Source organism: Nanorana parkeri, unplaced genomic scaffold (assembly GCF_000935625.1).
Source record: "Nanorana parkeri isolate BGI_ZX_2015 unplaced genomic scaffold, ASM93562v1 scaffold431, whole genome shotgun sequence".
NCBI classification, from domain to species: domain Eukaryota; kingdom Metazoa; phylum Chordata; class Amphibia; order Anura; family Dicroglossidae; genus Nanorana; species Nanorana parkeri.
In genome coordinates, this window is record NW_017306699.1 from 40,770 (window position 1) to 62,692 (window position 21,923).

General features: G+C 42.3%; 1 protein-coding gene across 1 annotated transcript in view; it reads right to left on the bottom strand.

Moving 5' to 3' along the window:
* TMEM255A (transmembrane protein 255A) overlaps positions 1-21,923 on the bottom strand; it is a 60,158-nt gene that overhangs the window by 19,780 nt on the left and 18,455 nt on the right. The gene's annotated exons all lie outside the window — the stretch shown is intronic.

Genomic DNA, 21,923 nt, shown 5'->3' on the forward strand with positions numbered 1-21,923 from the left:
CAGAGCAATGTTATTGCACATTGAAGCACTCTAATTGGAGCGACAGAGAGTTGGATGGACATAGTTCAGGGGACTCCATTTTTTCTTCTTTCCTTTACACAACCCTGATTTTTTTTCTACTAATCAAACACCCCTCCTACCCGCCCTCCCCGACATGTAATGGAGTTCGCTATCCAACATCTAACCTCTGATGCACAGCCCAAGCTAATGTACTGTGTATGTCTTTCAGTATCTGGCCTCCTCCTCTCCATTCTCCTCCGCACAAATCCAGCATTGCTACCTATGTTGAATAAATAAAGTTTCATCTGGGGAATTCAAATAGCACTTAGAAGAGGAGATTACTTAGCAGTCATGAGCTCCCGGACTAGAGAGCCACCACTCACTCAGATATCTGACTCCACCTATAGAGCTTTACCACTGTAACAATAATTGCACAAAACCCAGACAAAATGGCTACCACCTTAAATGGCACAGAGCTGGAGATAGGTGAGAAATGTTATCAGTAATGACAGCATTTATGGGGGTTTTTTTGGCATTGGTTCTTTCCAGGTTGTAGATAAAGTTTGCTGTTGGAAAAACTCAATCCAATTTAGGTGATGATAAAGCTGACCATAAACCTATAGATTTTCTGCAGATTTTCTATGGTCAGATAAATTGACCATAGAAAATCTGCAGAAAAAGTGCAACAGATTCCTCCATCTACGCTAAACTGTGTGGATGGAGGAATCTCCCACTAGGCCAAGCTTCAGTATCTTGCTAGTCGGCCCCACTAGCTTTCAAAACACCTGAACAATGCCTGCATCCAATTAGATTGTTCAGGCCAGATAATTTTTGGGCCAGCTTAAGGCACTAGAAGTTTCACAGTCAAGTTGCACACAACAGACGATCTTCACCGGACTGTTAACCAGTAATTTATTAGGTGAGGTATACAGTATATAGTGTGGACCTGCAATCCAGGGGCCTTCCCAAATGCACAAGAATTGAAAGCACCACAGACACCACATGGCATATATACTTCACCAATATTATTAGTTTACTCACTTTGATGGACAGGTTTACCTTAAATAAACTTACTTTAATAATTCTTCCGTAATTTCGCTAATAAAATACTCATATTATATACTTAAAAGGAGATTTTGGCTCTTTTCAAGACATCCACAATCAACTGGTGGCCCATCACTATACTAGATTTACGAGTTTAGAACTAAACTAGTTCTTTTCACAAAGTTCTTGGAAACAAACTTGAACTGTGTGGTTCTTTAAATACTGGAGTTTCAAAGAAGTGGTAACTTTATGGCACTCATAAGTGTTTAGTCATAAGCAAATATGGGCACTCGCATATATTTTTGCTTTGTACATTATTGGAAGCTTGCATGTTTCAGTATAAATGTGCCCATACACCTTACGACCATCGCAAGACTTTTGTCTTGTGAGGGTTGTAAAGTACTTAAAAAAACGTACGATCTGCCCATCTTCGACAGGTAGATCGTACTTGCGATCATCGCAAGCCTGCCCCCCTGCGGGGCGGGCTTCCGATGACTGCAATGAGGGGTGGGCTTCCGATGACTGCAAACGGGCAGTGTGCACGTGCGCACACCGGCACGTTCGGCAGTTGTCGAACAAGCAGGCCACTAACTCGCCGAGAATCGGTTTTCCAGCCTGCTTGTTCGACGGAAGACGTGCGACCGTACAGTAGAAACGGTCGCACGCCTTCCATATACTGCACGATTATCGTACGATCGCGGGACTTCCCGCGATTCTCGTACGAGAATCATGCAGTGTATGGGCACCTTTATATACAGCTATTCTAACGTTTATTTACCAGTTGTAAATAAGTCTGGTGATTTTTCATCCACTGCACTGATCAATGCATATGGGGTATATTTATAAATCAGTAAATGTGACTTTCACCAAACATTCTCTGGTGGAGGATCAATCAGTGTCATTTAAAACACATGCACCTGTAAATTTTAGCTGCAGAGAATGTTTGCAGAGTGTCAAATTCACTGCTTTATAAATATGCCCCATTTAGACTTGCAAATTATCTGACACATGATAGTCAATGCCCGGCTGTGACCCCTCCACATTCCTGGCTCCAATGCTATCATACATAAGTGTCATTTCACTAATACAAAACATTACAAAGGAATATTATATATAGCTATTTATATAAATTTAAGCTGAACACCAAACGGATACAAAATGGAGCATATTTTTTATTTTTTTTACATTCTGCATTGCCTGGTCAGCCGGCTGAGTGGTTTGTTTTGATTAGCGTTCTTTTTTTTTAATCAATTACCTTTTATTGAGCTTTACACATAACAAAAATCAAAAAGAGGAAAAAATACCAAATACAATAATAAACGAATATATAAACCACAGACAATTCAGATTACCATACAGAATATACCATAACATACTGTAACACATTAGCACAGGTGATTTGTTGGCCAGACTTCAGCATTCATCTTCTCACATAAGACATGATATTATATAAGTAGCGTTCAGCGTACTTGACCAAGTTGTGATTCTGCTGTAGAAGATATGAATGTTGTGCTGTATAGTAGGAAGGTCTAGATTGCAAAGTGGTGACACTTTGATTAGATCTTCTGCTAGGTAAGCCGTTTCCATATGCTGCATGCATTTGAACTGTTCATTAAGCTGCCATGTCTGCAGTTCTGCTATAAAGAAACTGTCACTCTGCCCATTGAGAAAAAAGTGTCAGGGTCTGTTTAAAGCTCACCCCTGACCCCTTTATCCTCATGCTCCCTTGCTACTCCATTGCTATATCAGAAACATGAGTTAAAAAAAGGTCAGGGGTGAACGTTAAAGTGTCTCAGTCTCTTACAAAAGCTGAACTGCAGACATTAAAACTAAATACAGAGTTAGAATGCATGCAGCATATAAGAGCTGCTTCCTTTCAGAGAATTTGTAAATCTGTGCAGCCACATTTGTGTCTCTTTAATAATGATAATTGTTGGACCAAGCCATCCTCCTGAATGGTTCTATCATAGCATACATTCTGCAGCCCCACCCAGCAGAGCTTCCACAGAAACTTAATTTAGGGTAACTGAGTATAAATACCAACTTAGGGTTCCAGTGTATTCTGTTTATATTAGCCCACTAAATGATTCTACCTGTTGCTTCATAACATACAGTAAGATTCATTGGCAAGAACCCACTGCAGAGGATTCTAATACAAAGAATTAGTTTTGGGGCTCCTTTAATGCATATTATTTTTCTGCATGTACAGTGGTACCTCGGTTCACGAACGCTTCTGTTCGCGAACAATCCGGTTCGCGAACAGGAAGTTCAGCAAAATTCTGCTTCCGTTCGCGAACCCTGCATCGGGTGACGAAAACAACCGCAGCCATCTTCCCTACTCTGACACTGGTCGTGGCTTCCTCTAGTCGAGATCGTGGTGTGATTACAGTTTGATTCGGTTCGCAACCAGAATTGTGGAACAAATTAAGTTTGCGAACCGAGGTACCACTTTATATCTATGCCTTCTTGCCATGGTCCCATCTGGTCAGTATGCCTCTATCAGAAAATCACAGGCCCCCTACAATATGTTGTTCTTTCAAGCATAATTGCCAGTTTTGTTGCTGTTACCTATCTGAGCCATTGCTTGCATCTCATTCCCAAAGTACATCACCAAGATTACTGACATTACCTCTTGTGACCAAAACCAACACCACTATACCCAAATCCATCAGCAATGGAAAGCAGAGTTCTCCTCCATCCTGTCCAGTTGCTAGCATAACAAATTGGCTCTACTAGATTGCACAGCTCCCTGATGCCCCTTGGGGGCAGGAACTGATGTGAATGTGCAATATGTAACGCACTGTGTAAATTGTCTGCTTCATATACAGTAAATACCAGTAACAAATAAAAATAGTCTGCTCTGTTCTGGTCTTGCAATTGTGCTTCTGTGTTGTCACCCTTTTAAATGGGCTTAGATACAATTACAGCCACAAAAAGTCACTTTGCCTTTACTCCACTCTACTGAATAATTGCAGTCTTTTTAAATTTTATGTATTCTACCTTCATCACACATAAGTGCCTACGAACCTGTATGGGTCCATATAGCAGAACATGTGCCTTTTGTAGTTTTCTTTTTCTCCACAGGTTGAAATCTGTTCACCACATGTTACAAAAGAGGAATTAGCACATTGATTTGTGATATTTTGATAATGTGTTTTTGAAAGTAGGCATCAGTTCACTGTCAATGTTTAGCAGTGATGTATGACCAATGTACCGAGTGTACAAGGCACTATGATTTTACTGATTGTGTTACAGGACATAAGTACATTTCCCATGTTGTCTCCATGAAACCTAGGCGCAGATCCTCCTACTGTGCTCTGCTGTGTGTGCTCTGCAGCTCTACTAATAGGGAGATCAAGACATGCATGAGACACATCATCAGTGGGACGAATAACAACACTACTTCAAGGGAATTATTACTACCCACTAAAGCAACCTGTTTATTTGAACTCCCTCTGTGAAGATGTCTATATGTTTGATCACAGCACACTGTCCACTCTGAATATCTGTACTGCAAGCCTATAAATAATACAGTATAACACAATAATACAGAGGTAAAAAGCACTACATGTTTTACAGAAGAATGGGGCACTGTGTGTAATAAAGGCATAAGGAAATTCATGTCAATGAGAAGCATGCAGCACTGCATATAGAGGGATGAAGCACTGTGTGTAATAAAGACACATGATTCATCTGATTGGTGGTAAAGATACTGGGGAATTAACATTGTGCTGGACTGCAGATCTCATTGGTGGCAATGATACAGAGAAGTGAGTTATAAGTGCTTGGGAGCAGATGACAATGGTCTCTTCTGTATTTTGCATCATATTTGTGCAGAAACTAGTGCAGAAGCATGTAACTTAACTGATTGCTATGGGCAACCAGAGTATTGTTGCCTCCTTACCATCTTGTCTTGAATTGTATTGTGATTATTATTAGGGATGCGCCAATACCGATACTAGTATCGATATCGGTGCCGATTCCGAGTATTTGGGCAAGTACTCGTACTCGCCCAAATGCGCCGATGCATTTGCACAAGTACTTCCGGTATCAGGAAGCCGGGCAGCGCGTCATTACACGCTGCCCGGTTTCGCAATTGACCGGAAGCTGGCCTCGTGAGGTAAGGTTACCTTAACTTAGTATGTGTAGCCTGTCATCCCCCGGGGCCTCTCCAGCAAAAATGCGGCCTTCGTCCGGTACCCAGCCCGAGCCGTCCAATCAGGAAGCCGGGCGCCATCTAATGACGCGACGCCCTGCTTTCTGATTGGCCGGGAAGCTGGCTTCATGCCATCTTCTCACCATCTCATGACATGAGAGCATGGAGCCGGCCTCCCGGCCAATCAGAAAGCAGGGCGTTGCGTCATTACACGGCGCCCGGCTTCCTGATTGGACGGCTCCGGCTGGGTACCGGACGAAGGCCGCATCCTCGCTGGAGAGGCCCCCGGGGGATGACAGGCTGCACATACTAAGGTAAGAGGGGACTTTCTTGTTAATCGGGAAGCCGGGTGGCGACTCTTTACACGCTTCCCGGCTAATCAGGAAGCCAGGTGGCGAGTCATTACACACCACATGGCTTCCTGAATGGGACTTCCATTACTCGGTAATTGGTATCGGCGAGTCCCGAAAAAAAAAATTATCGGTACTCGTACTCGGTACCAAAATACCGGTATCGATGCATCCCTAGTGATTATAATTGTCTTCCTTACATTGTAAAGCGCTGCGCAAACTGTTGGCACTACATCAATCTTGTATAAAAATAAAACATTGTTAATGGGTTCACAAATTATACATTGAATTTCTTACCATGTATTCAACTTGCCTATAAGATGTAAATACAGCTAATATATAAAATAATGATTGTATGTATTTGAGCATTTATGCCAGCATAAAATCTGGCACAAATAGACATTTCTGCATTTAGTTAATTACTAAGTCATCAAATATTCTTGCTATGCATTCAGTTTGTATTAGTGATGATTAATTGTAAAGTGCTCACGGTCTGAGTTCAGCAAAACAAAATACATTTTAAACCAAGCATTCGAAGCTGCTGATTTAACAAAATACTAAAAGTTTCTATGTGTCTGTACATAAATAGAAATTGGGCAAACCTCAGGGAATTCCATAGGTAAACTGCACCTGATTGTTGATAAACTATATATACAAATACAGTCAGGCTAAAAAGTATTGTGGAAATTGACTTTCAACAATTTTGATCAGGCAAACATTAGATTTCCATTCTAACCTGCAGATAAAGGTGATATAGTTGAACAAATGCCACATAAAATTGATCTACTTTTTATATGACCAGCTCAATGAGATCTACCAACGAAAGGCGCCACAATGCACCTCCCGCAACAGAACAGCGAGTACGATGAACGCACTGTACTATTATGAATGGTCCCTTAGTCAGACCTAGCACTCTTATCAGAAAAAAGGTAAACTATAGGACAATTACCTGTAATAGCCAAACTCCTGGAAAAAAAATCCTAAAGTTCCTAATCTCACTGTGTAATAGACATGTGCAGGGCAAAAAAATTAGTTTCGGTTGAAACAAATGAAAAACACATTTTCATTTGTTTCATCAATGGAAACACATTTTAATGCTGCTTCTGATTCGAAGGCAACGAGTCTCAGAATCCGAAACCGCACAAAGAGACTGCAGAACAAGCAGCGGCCGTATCGGCCACCTGTGCGTTCTGCGCATGCGTGCCGCCATCTTGGAGTATATTTTGGTATACCAAAATATCAAGATATACTCCAAAATTGCAGCGAGCATGCCCAGTACCCGCCGGCGGCCAATATGGCCGCAGTGCTTTCTGATAAAAAATTTTTATCTGATAATATATATCTATATATATCTATATACTGTATAGCCTGCAGTACACAATGTCCCCTCCCTCTGAGAAAGAACATCACTCACCCGGCCCAGGACTGTGTCAGATATGTGTGGCCCCCAGGGCTTGGCTCTCAGACTTCCTCAGAGTAGAGCGCTGCATGCTGTACTCTGTGAACCACGGCTTACAGTGTCAGGAGCTTGGCCGGGATGGAGCGCAACCTGCTGGTCATGTCTGACAACTGCACCCGGCCAGCAGCAGCTGAGCTCCAAGATAAACGGAGCAGCCAACTATAACTTCTGATCGCGATCTACTAGAATTAGCTTTGCGATCGACTGATAGATCGCGATCGACCTTATGGCCACCCCTGATCTAAATGAATGTAAATGCAGATTTGTCACGTGAAAAAAGTAAGTACATTATGACTTCTTAAAATACATGAAATTTGAATTGAGTGTTCCAGATTAGGTGCCAATGATTAGAATCTTCTTAGGTAGTATGCAGATGGGACCTGTCTGATTTTAACCTCAGATATGTAGTTTTTCTCTTTGTTACTGACATGAGTGGAGTCATCATGCCAAGATCAACAGAGCTCTATAGGACCCTCAGAAAGAAGGCTATGGATGCCTTTGAGTCTGGCAAGAGATTTAAAATGATCATCAAATTATTTAAAATCAATCAATCCACTCTAAGGAAATGGCCAACCTCTTATGGGAAATTGTAAAGCACTGAGTATCTAGAACACTAATAAGTTATCAATTGACAGATCCAAGTACAATACACATAGATGTCTGGACTCATATATATATATATATACAGTATATATAGATGAATCAGGAAACACTGATTGCATACATACACATTACCCATTCTGAGGGAACCATACACCACAGGTATATCAAATCTGGTATGTATAGAAAGCTCATTTGAAAACATACAATAATCTCTGGTTTATCAAATGGTAGCCTGTGGGTGAATACAAATACGGCTGCATTTAGGAAACTGACATTATAAGAGGGGCAGGTGAAATATCATAAAGCACTTTAGCCCTCTTGTCTCACACCCCTGGACCTTTCTGATTGGGTGGGAGCTGGCACAGTGACACCCTCTAGGAGGCCCACAGAAAAGCTGCTGCACATGACAGCTGGAGCTCTCCTTTACCACCAAGAAAATAACAAATGCCAAAAGACTTGTTCTAAAAGAGCCCATCTCAGAACCAATTTATTTTTCACTTACTGGACTATGCTGGAAGTCATAGAAACCAGGACGTTGCTGAATTATTTCATTCTTATTCCCTTTTAATGTTGCTGTTGTATTATGTGTCTCTTTTCTGTAACATCTTTGTGTATATTTTTCTGCACCTTTTCCCTTATTAAAATTATCCCTTGAAACCATTAAGCTTATCTCTATGCTCTAAGTAAGAAATTAAAGAATCCTTGTCTTTGTAAAGAGTTCTACTATACTGTAAAACCTGTTATATTTATATCTGGAGGGACAGTGAGCATCACAGGCATTGCTTAAGGTAAGAACTGTCACAGCATTTGCTGAAAATGGTGCATGTTTCCATTAAAACACATAGGGGCAGCTATTGTTTGTGTCTGTAAAGAGTTAACTGTGGAGTTAAAGGAGAACTATGGGGTTAAGGCTTTTCCCCATAGTTCTCCTTAGGGTAACGGGAGGACACAAACTAGCGTCCTCCCGTCACCCTAGGCTCAGTACTGCTCGCAGTATACTGAGACGCCGCAGCTGAAGCGGATCACGACAATTATGTCTGGATCTGCCCAGCTGCGTGACTGACAGCTGGCTCTGCCTATCTAGAGGCAGAGCCAGCTGTACCCGCCCCTTCCCCCGTCCGTTCCGCCAGTCAGCGCTGCCGGATCGGAGCAGGGAGGGGGGAATCCAGCCCATCTCCTGTCACGGCTCTCTGCCGTGACAGGATCGAGAGGTGAGCGAACGCCGGTATGTGTTAGCTCACCTCCCGATCTACTAAGCCGACCTGTGACAGTCTCATTGTCACAGGTCGGCTAGAACTATGAGGTGAGTGAAAAGCACTCACCTCATAGTTCTCCTTTAACCAACACCAGTGATGATCACTCTCAGTCTGCTGGCCTTCGATTGTTGTACTGCGAGCTGGAAATCTCTGTTAAGGGTGAGGCAGAGAGTGCCATCATAACATATTGGTGGCAATGCGGTGGGATCTGACCTCCTGTTTGTCACAAGGTAGTCCATTAAATGTGATTGATATAATGTGAGCTGGTTTAATTGCAGTTTTCTTTCTCTTGTTCAACTACAAACGAAGCAGCAGCATGCTGCAAACAAAAGGCAGCTTAAAGAACAGATGGCCAGTAACAAGTGAATACTCTGCAAGCACACCAGACATAAAGTTGACGTTTATCCACTTTTACTAAAAATTACATCAGCATTCAGCTCTGCATGCTGATATAAAATCATCTTACATTGATTAGTTAAATAAACATATTTTTATTTTACTTACAATTAGTGTTTTTTCTCTTCCTGGTCATTAATGATGTACCTAAGTGATGCATCCTGGGAGATTTACACCAGCAGATGGATATCTCATTTGTAAACTGCATCATCTCACGAGATCTCAGGGAAAGGCATTTTTTCCCTTAAGATGATGTGCATAGTCACATGTCCTAGTCACATGTCCCAGTCACATGTCCCACGTGCACCCAGAGGAGGTATGATTGAGGCAGATATACCATATCTGCTCTGTGTGGCGCAGTTACGAGTAACTACAATTCCCTGCATCCAATGGAAAGTGTAGTTCTGAATAGGCGGAATGTGTGTGAATGTGGGTGATTGGGCAGACGGGTATGTTGCGATCTAAACATTGCTAATGAGTGAGACTGTAAAATATTTTCAATAGCCTGCCAACCGCAGGCATGGGTGAGCATGACTAGGAGACTCCTGGCCTGTCAGTCACAGTGTAAGAGTATGGTGGCGTGGCGTTTCAACCCAGTAGGCAGATGGGGATACAAACGCGAGGGGGTGAGGTATGCAATGGTGGGTGAAGAAGGGGATAGTGGAGGGCGGCTCTCAGCAATGACGGTGCGGCCCGTGTGGTGCCGCGGCGGTGGGCCGTGGGGTAATCCTCAGGAGTGCTGGCACAGGTGTCCTCTAATGGCAGGTGCTGTGGACCGGTAGAGCGACGTGTTGTCCTGGATGGGGGAGCTAGAGAGCGGTTGGAGGTGCCGGACTGTTCAGCCGCAGTGGAGAATTCACGCTGGGGCTTTCGGGCAGCCCGACGGAGCTGTGACCTGCAGGCGTTTGCTGGAGAAGCCTGTAGTACGGATGTTGCGGCGTGAGCCGTGAAGATCGTGTCATAAGTAAAAGTTCCAAGGAGCGAGCAGTGTCTGTGGACGGGTGGAGTGTAGGAGACACTCTGAAGAAACGTGGAGACCGGGCTGACGGCGACGCGTTTCAAAGGTTAAACCTTCTTTTTCAAGCCGCTGCGGGGCCATTTATGATAATAAAGAGTAGATGCATAGTCCTATACAACCGGCCCTTTGAGGGTAACCATACTGCTGATGCGGCCCCCGATGAATTTGAGTTTGCCACCCCTGGCTTAGACTATGGGTGACCAGTGTAATGTGTATGCTCGGACTGTATATTCTGTAGGCACTCTGACTGTGCATGGCCTATGTGCTCTGTGTGGTCTCAGATAGTGTGTGCTGTGCCTGTGTGTGCTCTGTCTGCATTTTCTGAATGCATGTACTCAGTCTGCATGTTGTCTGCTTGTACGTGTTCTGTCTCTGGGCCATTTGTGTGCTCTGATTACATGTTCTCTGTCTTCATGTTTTGACTGTGTGTGCTGTGTTATGTGTGTGCTCTGCCTGCGTGTTCTGTTTGTCATATGTGATTATTTGTTACGTGCGTTGTGAGTGCACATTGATTGCACGCATTCCCTCTGTTTTGTGTGCTATGACTGTGTATGCTTCTTCTGTAAATGCTTTGTGGGTGATCTGTCTGTGTGTAGTTCTTTGCTGTGACACTGCATTTTTGTGTGCTTTGTCTACATGTGCACATGTGTCTGTTGAGTATGGTAACACTGTGTGTGCTCAAGTTGTGTGTGTTCTGTCTGCTGAGGTAGGGGCTGAGGAACTGCAACAATAAAGAGGAGAGCAGAGACAGAGATGGAGCATGGTGTGGGTGTAAAGCTGGCAGTGCTGTTGACTGGTGTTCTCTTTTTATGCTATTCAGGAAGGATGGATGGTCTGTTTTCAGGAGGGAGGTTGCAGATGATTTCTCGAATGCAATTATGAGTATGAAAATTTCCTGCAACTCACCATGACATATCTTGTATTTCTATATTATACAGCAATATGTGTGAATTATTATTCAAGAAGCTAAAAGAGAAAGCAAAGATACAGCCAACTGATGCTTTCTAACCACTGCCTGTTCTTACAGGTTTTTTTTCTGCAGTAAGTCTAACATTAGATTTTCCTTCTTGATATTCAAGAGAGAAATGCAGCATGATTGGCTTTCAAAATAAACAAGATCAATACTACAAACAATGACACAGTCAAATAGTGTCCTCTAAGCTATGTGTGCAATCCGTTCAGAACATTAAAAATGCACTGATGAGAGCCCATATTTTTCAAGGCCCAGATTACTTCTTATCCATACAGAAAATCTACCAAATTGTTGCTTTTCAGCATTTTTTTCAGCAAATGTATCCAAACTGAATTTTTATCATCCCCTTCAGCAAAAATCACATGTCCAAATGCCTAGGGGGATCTTGGAGTACCATTTTAGTCCATCTTTCTTTTTTCTATCCTAGTAAGGCCATCAAAGAATAGTTCTAGGCAACAAGTCAAAGCAATCAGTGGGCTATTTATTATTCAGTAAACACATCAACAGTGCTAAAATCAGAGTCCACTCAATTTGCCTCAAACTGTGTTCTATGTAATCCCCTACAGTATAACCATATGAAGGATGATTTGCTCTGCATTGCCATATCACTGGAAGCACAGGTTGGTGTAGCCGATCACTATTTTGCTTTGTGATCCGCGTCACTGGAGTCATGCCAAGGGGGCATGTCCTTTACTTCTATACTTTGTACTAAAAGGTATCCCTCTTTCTCATCTCAGAAAGTTGAGAGGTACGTGGCAGCATGCTAATATTATCACAGCTTTGAGTGTCAGTGCGGCCTGATATTCTGGTGTAAGAGGAGGCTTCAGAAAGGTATGCGTAGGCACCCCTAAGCGCTTGCACTGCATTCCAGGAGCTGATACAGCTTAATTCTGTTGCTTTGCAGCAATTCTTTTAACTTAAAGGGTTATTCACAAAATGGTGAAGAGTTTGGAGAAGGCAGGAGAAAGGACAACATAGCTGATTTGAAGAAATTCTCCAATTCAACTCACTTTCCAGTTCAGCTATGTTGTCCTAGATTGTTCACTTCTCCTGCCTTCCCCAAACTCTTCAGCCCTCTGTGAATAACTCTGTTAGTCTTTAGAGAAAGACGCTCCAAGCTATTGTATAATATGTAAAGCATTTTATTGTGTATTGCCAGAATCTGTGCCAATGTGCTGAAAAACTGTAATTGTTGGCTTGTTCTAAGCACAGGAAGACATGCTTTTCAAAACTTGCATGAAAAAGTAAACAAGTAGTAGCCAGAATTCTGCAAGTATAGAGACAGCTTTTTAATGCTGTCTATGATCCCCTTGCTGAGATTCATCCTCTTTATACCAATCCTGATGTTGTTGACAATGTTATGAATACTGCTATGCTAAAATGGAATGGTTCTATTTAGGGATGCACCGATACCGATACAAGCATCGGTATCGGCTGCGATACCGAGTATTTCCATGAGTACTCGTACTCGTGCAAATACTCTGATACATAAAACGAGTACCTGTGCCGCGTCCGCCATCTTGAGGGACCCGAATCCGCCGCACACAGGACCTCCATCGCGTCTTCAATGAAGCAAGATGGCCGCGACCTCCTCTGTCATCTGCTCCATTCTGACCTCTTCTCCCGCTGATTGGCCGATTGGATGATTGACAGGCTTCCTCACCAGTCAGGAGTGACTGGTGAGGAAGTCTGTCATCATCCAATCGGCCAATCAGCGGGAGAAGAGGTCAGAATGGAGCAGATGTGAGAAAGCCGAAGCCGTGCACACAGTCAGCCCATCATCCGTTCATCGTACAGAGCCATCAGCGACCAGCCCCCTCCCCTGTGCCCGGCCCTGGGCACCTGTCTGCTCTCGGGATACTGAGGATTACTATGGGCTGTATCGAGTGGAAGGGCTGGAGCAAACCCAGCGACTCTCCGGCTGCACTGGAGACTCACTTCAATTCATACTCACACTTAAGTGAGGGAGAACAGGAGGCCAGGTTTGCTGCAGTCTTGCTATCTTTAAATGCTTCACAGTCACTAAATACAATACATATGCACCTTTCCACTGTCTTTGTTTCCTGGGTTCTTGCTTTCTCAATCATGCACTACTGCTGTTCTGCTGCTGTTTGTCCATTCTTGCTGCTGTTTCTGTTCCTCTTTTCTGTCCACTTTTTGTACATTACCAGGCGTAGCTGAGCAGTTTGCTACAGCAGAAGCTAAACTCCGTGCCTGGTCATCAATTGATGGAGAAGATTCCACAGATGATTCATATGATGAGGATCTGCAGCCCTCTATGGACCATTCTCAACCTGCAGATTTTCTAAGTCCTGTGCAGAAGGATCTGGTGTCATCCCGTGTATGCTGCTGTGACAGTGACTCCTCACGTACCCTGTCTCCTGAAACCCTGTGCTCCAGCAATGGCATGATAAATATTTATTTCATTATTCAATGTCTTTTTTTTATATTATAAATGTTATCATATTAAAAAAAAGACATTGAATAATAAAATTAATATTTATCATGCCATTGCTAACTAAGGCTTGTATCCCCATAATGGGGGAAATAGATGACCACATGTCCAGAGTCTGGAACACTGTATTATTGTATAGTGTGACACAGCTATATCCAATTCTGCATACCTGGCTTTATATTATAAAGGTCTTATAATATAAAGCCAGGTATGCAGAATTGGATGTAGCTGTGCCACACTATACAATAATACACTGTTCTGGAGTCTGGACATGTGATCAGCTGTATCCAATTCTGCATACCTGGCTTTATATTATAAGAACTTTATAATATAAAGCCAGGTATGCAGAATTGGATACAGCTGTCCCACACTACAGAGTGTTCATGTTCTTCATAATATTAAGAAACTGACCTAAAATCATGATTTTGTATTGCTTTAGAAAAAATGTGACCTGTCCCTTTAAGAAAAAGTATCGGTAATTGGTATCGGCGAGTACTTGAAAAAAAAAAAGTATCGGTACTCGTACTCGGCCTTAAAAAAGTGGTATCGGTGCATCCCTAGTTCTATTAATGTTATGATTGTATTGCTGTACAGTATTCAATATAACCAATAGGTGCCACTACTGAACATGAAATCTTTTGGTCCCAGCTAAATTTGAGAACTGCAAGGGAGGGAGGCAACATATTAATGTCCAAAGAAAATCCAGTTTAATATATAAAATCAAATCTTGAGAATACATGAATGCAGCAATTGCTGAACCAGTTTTCCAAATACTAGCTACCTGGCTACTGATCCAAAGTCTTTAATTCTTTCAATTATTCTACGAGTCATTGACCCCTGTCCTAGATAAACAGATTAAAATTTTTGCCTTTCCTCTGACATTACTGACTGCTTGCTTAGTGTTCCAGAGGGAGAAAGTAGCCACCGCTCCAAGCTCACTCCCGTGATGGACTATGATCGCAATACAAAGTAGTAAACTAAACGTCCGATTGTAGTCCATCACAGGAGTGAGCTTGGAACGGTGGCTACTTTACAACACACACACAGGGACTTCTGTGATTGCAGATGGACAATACAATTTCCCCTCATCCAATCAAAGAACACCTTTCATTCACTGAAAAGAATGCAATGGTGCTGATAGGTCGGCGCAGGTTGAATTAAATTAAGAGATGTAGCACATGCTGCAGCAGCCAGAAATGGGGCACACTTCATCATTTGTAATTTATTTTTTACTGTGCAAATATACCAAATACTTTTTTTCCAAAGTTCTGCTTTATTTACTTGTAAAACATACATTTTTAGATCTTTTTAATGTATCTTTGTATTTGTGTATTATGTCTATTATATGCAGGAAATATGCAAACAATAAACATTTTATTTATATAACTGTTTTGTAAAGTGGTGGTACCAATCATCTGATGATAGATATAGTTTTATGTTAAATGCAATGGCAATAGATGTGCATTTGTTCACTGTTTGTTGTTATAATAAGTTCTGTCAGTGTAAGGCACTTTGGCTCAGGGCCTTTTTTGATAGTTAGGACTGGAAGACAGAGTTGTGGCCAGGGAGGCACCAGTAAGTGATGAAGCTGAAAATATTAAATAAGTGTGTTTGGGGCTTATAAAGCATAACATCAAACTCATGTAAAGAAAATCCCTTTCTTTAGGGTTGCACCGATACCGATACTAGTATCTGTATCGATACCAAGTATTTGGGCGAGGAATGCTCCCGATACCTATCCCGATACCAGAACGTCCGATATCAGGAAGCCAGGCGGCGAGTCATTACCTGCTGCCTGGCTTCCTGATTGGCTTGGTGACGGGGGAGCATGGAGCCGGCAAAAATGCCAATCAGGAAGCCGGGCGGCGTGTAATGACTCACCACCCAGATTCCTGATTGGTCGGGAAGCTGGCCAATCAGGAAGTCGTCAATGAGTTATAGCCTGCCCCTGGCTTCCTGATTGGCCAGAAAGCTGGCTCCATGCTCCCTTGTCACCAGGCTAATCTGGAAGCTGGGCGGAAAGTTATTACAGGCCGCACGGCTTCCTTAATGGGATTTCCGGTACTCGTGCTCGATACTGCACAACCGGTATTGGTGCATCCCTACCTTTCTTCTGTATATCTGTAGAACATTTTAAAGCATTATTCTGAAAACTGTCTGCAGTGAATTCACAGCACAGAGGATCAGTGACCCAGGTTGTTTCTACTGTATAGCCAGGTTTCCTAGCAGACTTCAACAGGCCCCGACAGCTCTTTTTAAAGAACAGCTCCTGAAAACAAAATTACTCTGCAAGGGTTAACTTTATGTTTTCGTCTAGGGACTAAAATAAAAAACTTTATACTCACCCAAACTTCGGAAGCGCAGAGCTCCCTGCAGCCTTTCTCCTCCTATGCTCCAGCGATGGTCTGTCCCTTGACATCCTCACGTCCAATACACTGTGTATAGAATGTGATGACTCAGGGACCTTAGACCACTGAAGCGGAGGGGGAGAGATGAAAGAAGGGCCTGTCTAACAAGCCAGGTCGGAAGATCGGTTGAGTATAACTTTTTTTTATTTTAGTCCCTAGACAAAAACAAGCAGTTAACGCTAGCAGGGGTTAATAATAATTTTTTTACGGAGTTACAGAATTTGTAAAAAAATATATCTTTACAGTATTTGTACTCTTTCTGGATACAAATAAATGAAAAACGATATCTAAATCCAAGAACAAAAATGTCATATACTGCAACTTACCTTAGATGCCGTGGCTGCAATAGTTATATTTTAAGCTAAGAGCATGTTCAGCAAGTACAGAAAATACCTGTCGATCTTGCCAGGCATTCATTGTTCTTGTCACTTCCTGCGCGTTGAAATAAAATCACAAACAACCTCCTTTCTAAGATCCATCTTCTGTAAACCATGAAATAAAGATGAAGAGGACGTGTTTACAGTCCAAATCTAGAGGGGCCGCAAAGGGTGGCAAATCTAGAGGGGCCGCAAAGGGTGACAACCGTGGCTCTCTCCACAGATATCGTTGAGAAGTGATCGTAGTCACCCAGGAAGTGTGTTATTCACAGGATTACCAGGTTAAGATAAAGTGGAAAAGCCTAAAATAAAGTAAAAATGCCTCTACCGCATCAAAGGATTAATAAGCTGCTATAGTAAATGTTATTTTTTTTATATGGATATGCTTTAGTCACCAGGTTACTCTACAGATTACTCTTTAAAATTTCCTGTTGCGTTAAAGAGAAAGTTTCACCCCTCAATATTTTTCTGTGAAAATTTAATATCTGCATCTGTATAGGAAGTAGCAAATACAATATTAAAGCTAGTGTGTCATTAAAGCAATAGTAAAGTAAATGAGCTTTTAACTTTTAGTATGCATAGGGCCGGATTTACTCTCTCTGCTGCCCCAAGGCCAGGTACCTCAATGTGCCCCCCTCCCAGCCATACCCCCTTAATGGAGAATGACAACCAGATGACCAGATGGCGGGGGCGGCAGGATTAGTTTAAATTTTTTTTTTTACTTTTTTATCACTTTTTTTATTTTTGAATTTTTACAAATTTTTTTACCATTTTAAATATTTATCTTAGTATTTTTTTTTACTTTTTTGACCTGCAGGCTGCATACAAGTGATCTTGGCGACATCGCCGAGATCACTTGTACAAAATATGCAGTGGCTTCCCTGCTCTACATTTAGCCCTGCTTGCCTGAAACAGGGTTAAATGTAGAAACAAACTACCCAGCTGGGTGTCGGGCGATAGGATATCCACACCCCTGCTGCCCCAATGCCGGGCCTGGTAGCCTTGTGGGAAATCTAGCCCTGAGTATGCACAGCATAGTAGCACATTGTGGCAGACTTACCCTCCCAAGCCATCCCTTCTAGTGCTGCAATGTCAGCGCTCTAATCTCTCACCGGCACTTCTATCTTTACCATGGTCTTCTTTTGGCATCGGAGTCTTTGGTTTACTTAATTGGCCAGGGTCAAGTGAGGCAACTCCCATACATGCAACAATCCTAGTGTGCTGGTGCACAGAGCTGCGCGTGCTCGGCTCAGTGCACATAGAAAACAGGCAGATAGGAGGATGTACGGCAGGAGAGACTTACACGGTCTCTTCTGTCATATTAAGTCTGCTTGTCAGCACTTTTTCATATATCACAGCTAACTTCCACTTTAGCGTTACAGAACATTACATTCTCTGCAAGAGACTTTGCCTGTATTAAATAAACCCTAATTTGGAATTAGAAAAGAAATGCATTTATTATTACTGTTACAAGTATTCATGGTGCAAATATGTCATTGAGATGTTTTCAGATGCCAGGAACTTCCTGCATCCGGGTACATGTATTAGATTGCAACAGATGTTTAAAGCTGAGGGACATATCACAGGTTGCCACAACAATATTGTAATAACAACCCACATTTGCATGTCTGCGATCTTGTCAACTTTATACAATGGGGCATGAATTTAATTTGTTGGAAACCAGACTTACAACACAGAGCAATTAGCAGAAGAGTGTGATTACAACACTAACACAAATACTGGCCATACCCTTATCAGTTTTTATGGCAAAGTTTAGTAGCTTTCCATCCTTAAATCCAAGACATGTTCACAAGGAATGAAATAATATTTTAAGCAAAACTTTTTAGTTTTGAATAGAATAGGGGACAATTAAAACCAGAGTCCCATTAGAGAGATTTCCCTTTTATATCCTTTCCTGTAGACACAACAGTAAGCAAGAGGAAATATTTCCAAAGTGAGGGAAATCCTCTCTTAGACAGTTGTCATTGCAACAAGTCTCCACTAAGATAAGCTCAGGTTCATTCTGAACTTAACGTCATCCAAACGTGGAACGAAGCCATCAGTGGCAGCCCAATCAGCTGTGGCTGTGGCATTCTTTGCCCCGCAGCTCCACATAAACAAAGGGGCGAGATGCTGGTGACATAATTGAATTCATATGAGTGTAGCTGATTGGGCTGGCGCTGACAGCTTCTTTCTGGGTATGGACTAACTTAAGTTTGGACCAAACCCAAGTTCATCCCTTGTGTCCCTATTCCTGTTCTGGTGACAACTCAAAATTTTGGACTTTCCCTCTTTCAGTCCAAGTGGCAATGGTCACTAGAGCAAATAGAGCGGTAAATGTTCCCAATGGAGAGACAACAATCAATATCTGACCCTTTCTCTCCTTTTAGCAGGTTTTGGGGGGGGATTTAAATACACTTGAAAAGGTCTTTAGTCATATGACACTCTGTTTGAAATGTTATATGATTTTGGGTGACTGAGCAATCGAAAGTGCAGTGTAATTGATTTAAAACTTTCAGAATGCCAGTGGAAAGACATATTTTTATTGTTTTTCACCCCAACTTTGTGGCATTTCACTGTTAAACATTTTTGGCCTAATCAAATTACAAATAAAATCTTCCACTGTATGGAGCCTCGACTACTGCATTAACAAACCTCAGGAGACCCATTCTGTTAGGGCAATGAAATCAATATCTGTTCATTGCTGCTCATAACTCAGAGATAACTCAGAGCTTGCCTTATGAAGAATTAATGGCAAATGGCTCAATATCAATGGATCCAAGGGTCTAAGCATTCCTTTTAGAATCATCAGGTTTTTCGATGTACACTTACAGCCAAAAAGCGATGTCCCCAGTTCCATCTCTACCATTTCTGGACTCCATGACACAGACTCTGCTAATAACCTGCTTCAATGTTGGTGTCCCCTTCTTAAGCTCCATTGTTTCCAGTTCTCCTGACTTACTCCTTCAGCTTCAGTGTCCTCTTCACCACCTTCACAGTTGATAGTGCTGCTGATACACTATCTGCCATTCTCCTGTATGCCTATGACTATATTTTTTATGAATTTTGTTGGTAATTATGGGAAGATTCTTAGCCACAGCTTGTGATTCAAAGGGTTAACTGTACTGCCTGTTGTACCCTCCACATTTTTCTCCTCCATATAATGCCCATAATACTACTCTCTTACTCACACTACCCACCATCATATCTTCTGCACTCTACTCCTGCACAATCTGCCCGCTGTAATTGCTTCAGCACATGCTGCCCTCTGTCATATCTTCCACACTCCTCTCCTACACATACTGGCAACTGGCATACTCTCTGTACGCCCGTTTCACAAACTGCATGCTGTCATACTCTGTGCAGTATTCTCCTGCACACATTGCAATGAACCCCAAACGCCAACCAATGTGCGCACTCCTCTTCTGCACATATGGCCCACTATTATACCCTCTACATTCCTCTCCTGCGCATACTACCGGCTGCCATACCCTCTACCATTCTGTCCTGCACACACTGCCCATTGTGACACCCCCTGCACTCCTCTCCTACACAAACTGCCTGTTAAGGCACTTTTTTAGTCCATCATGGGAGTGAGCTTGGAGCAGTGGCTACTTTGCAACACACAGGGACTTCTGTGATTGGAGAAGGTGCAGATGGACATCACAATCTTCCCTCATCCAATCACAGAACGCCTTTCATTCGTTGAAAAGAATGCAATGTTGCTGACAGGACGGCGTATGTTGAATTATATTAATAGATGTAGAACATGACGCAGTAGCCAGAGATGGGGGACACGTCATCATTGGTAATTTATTTTTACTTTACAAATATACCAAAATCGTTTTTTATCCAGAGTTCTGTTTTAATTTACTTGTAAAACATAATTTTTTTAATGCATGTATTTGGGTATTATGTCTATTCTATGCAGTAAATATACAAACAATAAACATTTTATTTATATAACCGTTTTGTAAAGTGGTGGTAAAAAATCATCTGATGATAGATAGTAACACAGTATGTAAGGTTTAATAAAGATCAAGGCCTATCCAATAGATATGCCAAGCTCTGCAAGAGTTGTAGACTTATGTTAAATGCAATGGCAATATATGTGCATTTGTTCACTGTTGTTATAATAAGTTATGTCAATTTAAGGCACTTTGGCTCAGGGACTTTTTGATAGTTAGGATTGGAAGATAGAGTTGTGGCCAAGAAGGAACCAGTAAACGATGAAGCTAAATAGATATGAAATAAGTGTGTTTGGAACTTATAAAGCATAACATCAAACTCATGTAAAGAAAATGTCTTTCTTCTATATATGTGTAGAACTTTTTAAAACATTATTCTAACAACTGCCTGCTAAAGCAATTTTTTTGCATTGTTTGTAATATCCCCAACCTTGCACATTGCAGGGATCTCAAGTCTCCCTGATGTTCAGGGAGTCTCCCTGATGTTCAGGGAGTCTCCCTCTATTAGATAGCGGCTCCCTGACGTCCACGAGAGAGCCATTTTCTCCCTGAAAGGTTTATCGCTTCTCGGCCTTTTGGCTAAGATCAAGTGTAGTATCTGTTCTTATCAGTTGCCGGTGGAAGAACGACACCACTCCTTCTCGAGGTGATTAGGATGGTGGCTTAGTATTTACCGGCGTAATTGGTGGGTGTCAGATGGGGTACAGTCCCTCCTGGTTAGATTCTGGCCCAGTGATGCTGGGCTTGTCACCGGTGGTAGGGATGGACACCTGACGGCACTACCTTCTGATGGGAATGGCTGCGAAGCTTGGTCGAGGCTAGAGGGTTGGGAGGCGGCAGAGCCCGTGGTGTTGTGCCCCCTGGGACAAAAAAAAAAAATCTGTTCTTATCAGTTTCCGGTGGGGAAAAGAACTGTCCTTCCGGCGGAGGATGGCTACTTAGTACTCGCTGAAGTGAAAGAGCGTGTGGGGCGGCTTCCTGTGACCTCTTGGACAGGCCTTATGGCTAGTCCGAATAAAAAAAACCTTTCCGATAAGATATCAGTGGGTAAGGTTTCAGAGTGAGGCTTGCCTCCTGGAGGAAGGTCATGTGATCTCTAGAGTAGCCTCAGAACGAGGCTTGGCTCTCAGAAGGAAGAAGCTACTTGCTGCACAGAGAGGGCGGACATAGACTACTATTGAGAGCAGGTACAGGCACTGAGATCTACTGCTGCAGGGTTGAGAGAGTGCTGTTAACCCTTTGTGGATAATATAGAATCAATGATATGTCCTGGTTGCCTAGTTATAGAGAACATTTATTTAATTTGCTGCCCATAGCAACTAGTCAACTGTGTATCAGGCACTTTACTCCGCAGCGTTTTCTAAAAAAAGGTCTTGGGCTGTCTAATAAATTGTGACCTTTACACTGACAGATACTTGAACATCAATTCACAAATCTGATGTATATATAAATAAATATAT